General features: G+C 35.1%; 1 pseudogene; it reads left to right on the top strand.

The window, feature by feature from the left end:
- Window positions 1-385: 385 nt before the first annotated feature.
- Window positions 386-2942, top strand: LOC128855240 (NADH-ubiquinone oxidoreductase chain 5-like; annotated as a pseudogene).
- The last annotated feature ends 8753 nt before the right edge of the window (window positions 2943-11695 follow it).

Consider the following 11695-nt stretch of genomic DNA (forward strand, 5'->3'; position numbering starts at 1 on the left):
ATCACGACGCGTTTCTTTTGAGCTCGTCAGCCAAATTTCAAGAAGTTCTTTTCGAGGAATCGCCATGAAAACTTCTTTTAAAGCTGTGGTAGCAAATTGTAGCAAAATTTTATTCCAGTATCTGAAACACAGAATCCTAAAGGTCGTTTCGCTGTTAAAGAATGGACGGAACTCGATGAACCAATATAAGTTTTTCTCAGTAAAATATCAAAAATAATATTAAGCTATGGCTGTTTTAGTGGTACTTTACTGAGCGGATTTGTATCGATAGTAAAAACTTTATAATCCTCTTACTTACCCCTGAAGTACAAAATTGTTGAACTTTCATCAGCAAATACTCAATTTTATGAAATTGCAATCATTTAATGTATTACAATGTTAAAATTACTTTTTATAATAATTTTTATTATACCTTTTTGTTTTATTATAAATTCATTTTGAACGGTTCAAAATTTACTATTTTTGGTAAGTTTTATTTTTATTTTAATGAATTATTGTATAAATTATTTTGTAAATATTTCTTATTTTTTGGGGTTTGATATTATTTCATATGGATTAATTTTATTAAGTTTTTGAATTTGTACACTTATAATTACTTCTAGTGAATCTATTAATAAATATAGTAATTATGAAAACTTTTTTTTAATTAATGTGTTAATTTTATTATTGTGTTTAGTTTTGACTTTTGGTAGAATAAATTTATTTATGTTTTATTTATTTTTTGAAAGAAGACTGATTCCTACTTTATTTTTAATTTTGGGTTGAGGGTATCAACCTGAACGTTTACAAGCTGGGATTTATCTTTTATTTTATACTTTATTAGTATCTTTACCTATATTGGTAGGGATTTTTTATTTATATAATACTTTGATGACATTGAATTATTATCTTTTGATAAATTATGTTAATTGTTATGATTTATTATACTTATCTTTAATTTTAGCTTTTTTAGTTAAAATACCTATATTTTTGGTTCATTTATGATTACCAAAAGCTCATGTAGAAGCACCTGTTTCTGGTTCAATAATTTTAGCTGGGGTTATGTTAAAGTTAGGTGGGTATGGATTATTACGAGTTTATTCTTTTTTACAAGTAAGTGGTATTAAATATAATTATATTTGAATTAGAATTAGATTAATTGGAGGTGTTTTAATTAGTTTAGTTTGTTTACGTCAAACTGATTTAAAGGCTTTAATTGCTTATTCTTCTGTTGCTCATATAGGAATTGTTTTAGGGGGTCTTATAACTTTAAGATATTTAGGGTTTTGTGGTTCTTATACATTAATAATTGCTCATGGACTTTGTTCTTCAGGACTTTTTTGTTTAGTTAATATTACATATGAACGGTTAGGTAGTCGAAGTTTATTAATTAATAAAGGTTTATTAAATTTTATACCTTCTATAACATTATGATGATTTTTGTTAAGAGCTTGTAATATAGCTGCACCTCCTTCTTTAAATTTATTAGGTGAAATTTGTTTATTAAATAGAATTGTTAGTTGATCTTGATTAACAATAATTTCTTTATCTTTATTATCTTTTTTTAGAGCTGCTTATACTTTATATTTATATGCTTATAGTCAGCATGGTAAGTTATTTTCTGGAGTTTATTCATTTAGAGGGGGTAAAATTCGGGAATATTATTTATTATTTTTACATTGATTTCCTTTAAATTTATTAATTTTGAAGAGTGATATTTGTATAATTTGACTTTAATTTTATTTAAATAGTTTATTTAAAATATTGATTTGTGGTGTCAATGATATGATTTTTGATCATTTTAAATCGTGAGAAAGTATTTATCTATTTGTAGAATTAGATTTTTGATTTTAATTTTATTTAGAACTAATTTTTTTTTTTTTAGATTATTAATGTTAATTAAGGATTTTTGTATATTTATTGAATGAGAAGTAGTTAGATTTAATTCTTGTAGAATTGTTATAACTTTTTTATTTGATTGAATGAGTTTATTATTTATATCTTTTGTTTTGTTAATTTCTTCTTTAGTTATTTATTATAGAAAGGAGTATATAGGGGGAGATGTAAATATTAATCGTTTTATTATATTAGTCCTTATATTTGTTTTGTCTATAATGTTATTAATTATTAGTCCTAATTTAATTAGAATTTTATTAGGATGAGATGGATTGGGGTTAGTTTCTTATTGTTTAGTAATTTATTTTCAAAATGTAAAATCTTATAATGCTGGTATATTAACTGCTTTGTCTAATCGAATTGGAGATGTCGCCTTTTTATTAGCTATTGCTTGAATATTAAATTATGGAAGTTGAAACTATATTTTTTATTTGGAAACAATAAAAAATAGAATTGAAATAGAAATTATTGGTGGATTAATTATATTAGCTGCTATAACTAAAAGAGCACAAATTCCTTTTTCATCTTGATTACCTGCTGCAATAGCAGCCCCTACACCTGTTTCTGCATTAGTTCATTCTTCTACTCTTGTTACTGCTGGAATTTATTTATTAATTCGGTTTAATATTTTATTATGTGATTCTTGAATAGGTCAAGTTTTACTTTTATTATCTGGGTTGACTATATTTATAGCTGGATTAGGAGCTAATTTTGAATTTGATTTAAAAAAGATTATTGCTTTATCTACTTTGAGTCAGTTGGGTTTAATAATAAGAATCTTATCAATAGGATTTTATAAACTGGCTTTTTTTCATTTATTGAGTCATGCTTTATTTAAAGCGTTATTATTTATATGCGCTGGAGCTATTATTCATAATATAAATAATTCACAAGATATTCGGTTGATAGGTGGGTTAGGGATTTATATACCTTTAACTTCTGGTTGTTTTAATGTTGCTAATTTAGCTTTATGTGGTATACCTTTTTTAGCTGGATTTTATTCTAAGGATTTAATTTTAGAAATTGTATCCTTGAGTTATATTAATATATTTATCGTATTATATCTTTTGACAAACTTCACAGCGATGTTCGTATAATAAATAAAAATTATTCAATTGACGCACCGGTTGTGTTTGCAAACGGTTATCTTTCTTAAAACTATTGTTTTGATAAATTTTGAGTACACTGTCGTAAATTTGGTCATTTTTACACAACATACCGAAAGAAAATCATTTTCGCAGAACTTTTTTTTTTTAATTTTGGCATCCTAAAACGATAAAAAGTCAGAGTGTGCGATGGTGAGGCTCATTGAATTGTCTCTACTCAGTTTGAAGCCTAAATAGGTAAAGGATTCAACGATCCTCACTCAAATGCTTATTTTCTCCACAAAATTCACGAATTTTTCGATATGTTGTTCTTAAAGATCGACCATTTTCGTAATAAGTTTCAATAATTTCAACCCGTTGTTTTAACGTGTAAAATGGTGCATCTGTCCACTTGACTAATATTAAAGATGACATCAAAAAGTACCGTCTAGGAATTATTCACTACTGATATCTAACTTGGGCTACCATATTTCAATTCGAAATAGTGCATTTTTTCCATTTACTCATAATCTTACCACGACCTAGGTCACCAAACGTATTCGACATCGAATTTTTAGGCTGTACACCTAAGAAGTTTAGTGCAGCAAAGAAAAAATAATACGGCAAGAATACTAACCTCTCCGTTCTGAGCAGTACACAGATTTACAAACAATATGGTAAATACCCGGTGAGCTTCAAATTACTCTAACGTGGCATAAAATATATCGTGTGATAATCCTGAATGTTGGTTAGGCGAAGACAATCAGGTGCGTACTCTCTAGATTCCAGAACATAAAGGAATTATTGAGAATAAAATGGCATAGAAATTAATCAGGAAAGGGACGGCCTTCCCATTTATAGGCCTAGAGATATTTTGTGGCCTAGGAAAGAACAAATTCTCATCTCTTATTTAAAAAGTAAAGGGAAAACAGACAGAAATTACATACATGTACCGTAGGGCGGGTCGATTTAAAAATCGCTCATTGCTCTGTGAAAATCGTATTATAGAGATCAAAATAAGAAACTTTGCCGAAGGAACCATAGCTGTAAAACGAATTCTGATGTCCCCCAATTTGGGTCGAACGAAAAATCCCACTTTGACCCATTTAGAGTGCTCCAATCGAGTCCAAATGTATGACCGACCCCCACTAACTTTGGACGGCCGATCCACCCAATCCAGCGGCACACCCCCTGGAACTCCCCTGGGGGGCTCCCCATACAATCATTTCAAAATATCACCATTTTTGGCCTTTACATGAGAAAAGAAACTAAAAAGTTCGATCCAAATTGGGCGACATCAGAATTCGTTTTAGAGGTATGGTTCCTTCTGCAAAGTTTCTTATTTTGATCCCTAGAATATGATTTTCACAGAGCAATGGGCGATTATTTTGCCTCCCCACAAATCGACCCGGCCTAATGTACAGTCTACAAGGTTTAATGAAATCAAAAGAGGTTAAGTCAACTCATAACCCTCCCTAAACACAAACTGTAAATGCTCATACGCACTCTCTCAGGTCAATGTAGATTGCGAAGCCATCTGGGCAGACTTAGGATGTGGTCCACAAACTCTTGTCGGTACTGCGACCAATTTCCGGAAACTTCGACACACTTTCTTCTGTAGCCCTATAGTGAGAAGAAGGTTTAGATATATCTCGGCCATATGCGATTTGAATAGAGGCACATGCGCTCGATCCAACCCAGACCCATTTTTTTTAAGAGGGATGAGTTTGGATGAGCTACTGTGATGATTAGAAAGCACAAAAGACCATTTAAGAATACTCATTTTTATTCAATAATTCTTCTTAAAAAATACATATTGATGCGCTTTTTTCGAGACATGTGGTTGCAAAATAAAGAATATTTAACCTTCGGAACTAATCGCGGGATCGTAAAAATCTAAAAATATTACGTATTTTCGTGCAACGTATATTAAAAACTGTATTTGCAGTGGGTCGGGCTGCGTGTCTCTTACACAAAATCTAATACCTTATTAGCTTAAATTGAGCGTCGTCAACTGCATCGAATAGTGTAGCGACTAAAACAATTCCTGTTCCTCTTCTTGGGAGACTCCCTTCCCGTAACTACTTTTTGTGTTACTTCGGACCATTTTCACTTCCACTAAATGGAACAATATTATTTACTCACGTCTGGATTCACCATATTTGTACCCAGCTTCATGTTTAATGCTCGCCTTCTGATGTGTCTGTACCATCATAAAAGTTGCCCCACAATGCCCCCAGGTATCTCTCACATGGGCGTATGCAGTTCTTTAAATTACCTTATTTTTACTGCCACTACAGTGGCTTAATCCTTTAACGAATTTATAGGTATCTTTTTGCTTAAAAGGCCTTTGTGCACAATATTTTTAGGGAATATCCTTACGTTTGAGGTCTGGCGCGACTTCGAACGCTGGTGCAATTTTCATTGCGTTTACTGTATGAACCCGACAGAATTTGAGCAATTAATTGGACTTTATTGACTTTGAGGGCTTTTTGTCATAGACCTGCGACTCTAATATATGTAAGTAGATACCTGAAATGGTTGAAGTACCAGACTGGCACTCCCAAGTAGCACTAGAGTGCCGCTTTGATACCTCCAACATGCTGGTATCTACAGCCAGCCAAAGCTGTTGATTTAATCGAGAAGGTTGATGGGATTTAGATTGGTACAGTGCCCCAAGCTGCCGACCGAACAAAGCAGCCACCACCCTAACATTTACAGAAAAAGTGTTCTCAAATTTAAATGGAAAGCCTTTTCAGTGTGTGTGCCGAATGTTAAATGGGCAAGAAATACCACTACCAGTTCAGAAGTTCAATGTCGTCAAGTCTCCAGGGCTTTCTGCGTCCTACGTTCTTATGCAGGGTTTTCGAAATAGCACAAGACGAATTGAAGCTCCATCTCTTCTGTGGCTTTCTGAGAAACAAATTGTGCAATTACCCTGTAACAACGGTCAGCGGAATGTCGATGTCCGAGTAGGAGGTCTCTGGGACCAATTCAGTTCCCTTCATGGGAAGTTCATCAGAAATTTGATTTTCCTCTGTGTTCCTACGTTCTGGATCCTAAATCAGATAAATGTTACTTGCACACCCCAGAGATTTGACTTCCTTCTTACTGGAATTGACTACTTTGGATCTGCATTAATGATCGCGACTTGACTATAGGAAACAATTGTATGTAATATCCCCCTCGCTCCCATTTTCCCTAAAAGTTTTGCATGCCTGCAGAATCGCAACGATGTCTGCCTGAAGAACGTATTCGGCAAATTTAAGGGAATAGATAAATTCGCTAAGCAGTTTCATTCATTCAGTTCCATTTAATTTTGAGTCAGCAGTTGAATAATTAAAAAAAAATTTTAACAGATACGGCTGGAAAATCATATAAAATAGAATGATTTCTTTTTCGGATTATGATCTGGTTCCAAAATTAGTAGCTTTTTCAACATTTTTCATTGATTCATTTCCATTACTTTTTCATTTTTCTCATCCAACTCGCCCATTCTATTGTAATTTCCTTCAGTTTAACTTTGTGGTCTATTTTAAGGAGGAAAACATTCGCTTAATACATTTCTTAAGTAACAGCCGTTTGTTTTACGTTTTGCTTTGTTGTATCCGCTTGCCAAATATGGTATGTTCCCATCAATGCTAAACACCTTTACGCACACAACAGCATACTTTCACAGGTGCTACCAAAAATCGCGTTTACCATCGGAATGACTCGAAGTGTCCGAGCAAACGCGTTGCTGTTCCAATTTGTAGTGCAGTCATCGTCGGTAAGCGAAACTTTTATAAAAGCCATCATAAATTACTTCTTTTATGCTTTTGACTGCCTTAGGGGCTAAGCTAATAAGCAACATTGGATAATTTGCTTCTCTCATCAAAAGATTTTTTGCAATTCATGCATGCAGAGACTAGCACATATACATGCACACATACATGCGTACATAGAAGTATATACAAAAACTCGGTTGGTTACTTTTTGCTTGGATGTGTTTCTCGAATAAGACGCGTTCGCGGTTTCTGAAGAATATGATGCAAATTGCTTTTGAAAGCTACCAAAATTGCGGAAGTGGAACAACAAATTTAATAAAGCGACAGAAGAAAGCTGTAAAAGGTTTCAAAAGTACTTATATTTTACTGCTGAAGTAGGAAGCTTAAACTTTGGGACAAATCAATTGAAAATCTTTTGTCAAAAGTCGCTTAGAAACTTATCTAACTACGCAAACCTTTTCTTCTTTGCAACTCCGTTCTTTCGCTAATTTTGCGCGCCAATTTCGATATCAATCCATGAAGTGCGCGCGATGCAAAAACACAAATCGAGCATTCGATTGCGCCATTTGGCTGGCTAAGCTTCTTGAATTTGCAAACATCAGCATTTGGGTCAGCAAAAAAAATTGCAAAGTTGTCAATTTTTAAATTGGAAAAGTTTTCCCCCACATTACTCCCTAGACAGTTTGTCACTTTAATTCTTGCAATAACTGTGATTATCAGAAATAATAAAGATTTCAAAGCAAAAGCGCAAATATTTTCAAGCGAAGCGTACTTGCCTACACTTGTATGAATATCTCCAGTAACATTTGAATAAAAAAACAGTACACAGTACATGCATACAGTGGCTCACATAAGTATGCTGCACGCGAAGACGTTTGAGTAAATCTTTAAATTTGTGTGATTTTTTTTTATTTACTTACAAAATTATTTCACAAGTGATTAAAACTAAAGGTTATACAGGGCCCGCCATCTATCGTTACGTATTTGAATTAGCTTTTATTTGAAGAATGGTAACACTTAGCTGTCATCTGATTTGACAGAAAATTAGTTTTATTCTTCCGCTGAACGAAAATGGTTGTGTATACGCTCAAAGAACGCTGGGAAATATTGCGACATTACTTTGAAAATCATGGTAATGTTGCAGAATGTGTACTTGAAGAAGATGAAGACTTTTACCGAAAAATTATCTTTTCGGATGAAGCTCATTTCCATCTCGGCGGGTATGTTAACAAGCAAAATTGCCGCATTTGGGGCTCAGAAAACCCGCAAGCACTCGAAGAAAAGCCGATGCATTCACAACGAGTCACTGTTTGGTGCGGATTTTGGTCGAGAGGCATCATTGGTCAATTTTTCTTCGAAAATGAGCGAGGAGTGGCCGTAACCGTCAATGGAGAGCGTTACCGGGCCATGTTGAACGAATTTTTGTTCCGAGAAATTGAAGAGGAGGATATTGGTGGCATTTGGTTCCAACAAGATGGCGCTACTTGCCACATAGCGAATGCTACGATCAATCTTTTGCGCACTGTCTTCGAAGATCGCATTATCAGCTGAAATTCAGATATCGTTTGGCCGCCTCGGAGCTGCGATTTGACGCCGTTAGGTTATTATCTTTGGGGTGCCGTGAAAAATTGGACCGATCGTATGGGATGGTGCATGGCTAGCCGAGGCAGCCATATGAATGAAGTTGTATTCCATCGTTAACCGGAAGGATTGTACTTCAAAATAAAAAAAAAAGTTTGGAAAAATATTGAGTAGTTTCTTTTTTATAGCATTTTTAATTCTGTAAAGTTATATGGCGGACCCTGTATATATATCTATAATTGACGCGTACACCCTTTTTGGGTGTTTGGTCGAGCTCCTCCTCCTATTTGTGGTGTGCGTCTTGATGTTGTTTCACAAATGGAAGGACCTACAGTTTCAAGCCGACTCCGAACGGCAGATATTTTTATGAGGAGCTTTTTCATAGCAGAAGTTCATTCGGAGGTTTGCCATTGCCAGCCGAGGGGCGACCGCTATTAGAATAAACTTTTTCTTAATTTTGGTGTGTCACCGAGATTCGAACCTACGTTCTCTCTGAATTCCGAATGGTAGTCACGCACCAATCGGTGGTAGAATTCGGTTTTCAATTTAAACTTTTTCCCCAACCATTGAGCGTATGAGCGGGGGTAGACTGTGTTAGCTTCGTTATTCGTACGGGTTATTTGGTCGCGATGTGGACGGGTGAACAACATGCTTCCACAATCGAAGGCATAGATTTTATAAATTTTTGAAGAAATTTGGAAAGCATATTGTCCCAATTACTAAATATCCTAAAATAACCTGAAGGTCATTTTTAATGTTTATTTATTCTCGAGGTAGGCCCAAGTTTTTTTATATATCTTACACCAGTACTCTGGAGGGGTGTTTGCAAATTCTTATGTTGAAAAGTATGCACATTTTAAAATCATAAACCCTTTGTTTGGGACCGTTATCGTGTTGAAGAGAAAACTCGTGCCTTGGTATACCTATTTTTATTCAGCGGACACTGATTTTTTCTGATAAAAGGTCAAATAAAGGTGCATCTATGAAAATTATAAGGTTGGGGAATAAGTTCGCAGTGTTTTTACCGAAGACTTTTATTTATACAAAAAACAATAATTATATCAATAAGTTAATCAAATATATATTCGCCCTTCCTCTTTATAACCTCTTCCCACTTCTCGACCAGTTTGTGATGCCGTTACCTCAAAAATAGCCTCGTCTTTTGAGCCAGTTTTTAATAACTTTTTTGTGGTCCAAGGTCACGCCCTTCATATCGTTTGACAAGGAGCGGAAAAGATGGTAATCGGTGGGTGCAAAATTCGAAAGATACGGCGGATGCTGAAGGACCTCCTATTCGAGCTCTCGGAGTGTGGCTTTGACAACTTATGCAACATCGGGTCTGGCGTTGTCGTGAAGGAGTATGACTTGACCATGCCCATCAGGTCTTTCAGTCAAATAGCCTTATTCACGCGGTGTAGCTGGGCAATGTGGAGCTCCCTGTTGACCGTGACATTCTTTTCGATCATTTTCCAGTGCATCATGTCCTCCCAGTCCCACCAACACATAGCATAATTTTCTTTCGACTTGACTCTCTGCTTTGGCTTATCTCCCGGATCCACCAACTCTTTTCTTTGCTTAATATTGATGGTGGCATTTCCTCATCTCCTGTAACAATTGGATACAAAAAGCGCTGTTTATGAACGCGTGTTACTCGATGTCGTTCGAGATGCTGAGAAGCAATTTGAAAGCGACTTTCTTTGTTTTTTTCGCTGAGCTCGTGGCCTTCAATTTTTCGGTATATCCCATTGAATAAAGGTTATTAGAATAGTTCATTTTTTGCCGACTGGCGTTCGCCTTCAAAAGTGATTTGAGACGTTCTTCATCGAACTCAGAAGGCCTTGCGCTGCGAGATGTGTCATCGGAGTCAAAGTCGCCACATTTCAACTTTGCAAACCATTTTTGTGCTGTAGACTCGCCTATGACACCTTTTCCATACACGTCGCAAATGTTCCGGCCTGCTTGGCAGCATTTTAACCCTGATAAAAATCAGAGGAGAGCAGGTGTCGAAAATGTTGATTTTTGCCTCCTGAGTATTCCATCTGTAAGCCTCAAAACTAATAAAAAAAATTGAATAACTAAAAATGCAATTAACGTAGTTTTGTAGTGCAGAAAGAGTTCTATGGAATGAATACTTACACTTTGCCAAACAGCAACAAAACGTTGTGAACTAAAATAGTGAATTGAAATGTTGGGAATGAAATAAAACAAAATAAATAAAATATCGGTTTACTCTGTTTTTCCATTTTCACAAAATATTATAAAATATAGAGCATTTTACAAAAAAATTGTATCTGTATCAAATAAAATTTGAGTGACTGTAAGTTGAATTAATAACAATACAGACTAGTAGCCTCTATTTCAACTAAAAATAAATAAACAAGAGAAACTTGTTCGCGTTAGAGTTTCAAGAAGAATAGGAAAAATACTTTTGACAGAACACAAAGTCTCGTTCCGCGCTAGTTTGTGGTTATAATTACTTAACAAGTCAATATTTTAGTTTGCCGACAACGAAATTTTTTTTTAGCAAATGCGCAAAATTATTATCATTATCATCATTCTTTAATCTTTGTTGCGGAGAATAGGGCTAAAGTAAAATTTTTTCATTTTTTGCGATTCCCGGATATATTTTTCACTTGCTTCCAGGTCATTGTTTTGGCCACGGCTTTGTATTCCTCTTCGATGCAGCGTCGCCAAGAGCCTCTAGGTCTGCTTCTTCTGCGCTGTCTTTTGGGGGTTCCAGTCCAGCGCTTGACTGCTGATTTCAGTGCCTGTTTTTCGTAGAGTATGGCCAAGCCATCTTCATTTACGTTCTCTTACTTCAGTTGCGATTGGTTTTTGATGGCATCGTCGGCGCAATTCGGTATTAGATATCCAGTTGTCTGGCCACCAGATACGTAGAATGCGTCTCAAGCAGCGTTTCACGAACACTTGACACTTCTGTTTCACAGGCGTAGAGCAGAACTGATTTAACATTGGAGTTAAAAATCAGTATTTTTGTTGTAATGTACATTTGCTTGGACTGCCGCGCCGGACGAAGATTTGCAAATGCGCCTCTTGATTTTTGCAATCTTGTAGATACATCATTTTTGCATCCGCTTGACGCAGTGAATTGGCTTCTAAGGTATTGAAATACGTTCACATTTTCAATATTTTCCTCTCCGATTTTGTAGACTGCATCATTTGTGTGTACTGCCAAATGTTTGGTTTTCTTTGCATTCATTTTAAGTTCAGCAGCACAAGAGTGTTTTACGAGATCATTTAACTTTCTTTGCATATCCGATTTGCGTTGAGAGAATAGCACGATGCCATCAGTAAAATCTAGGTCTTCGAGATGTTTCATTGAAATCGGTTGCCATAGCATTCCTCTTTTTCCTGCATTGTCGATTG

The sequence above is a fragment of the Anastrepha ludens genome, chromosome 2 (assembly GCF_028408465.1).
Source record: "Anastrepha ludens isolate Willacy chromosome 2, idAnaLude1.1, whole genome shotgun sequence".
Lineage (NCBI taxonomy): Eukaryota > Metazoa > Arthropoda > Insecta > Diptera > Tephritidae > Anastrepha > Anastrepha ludens.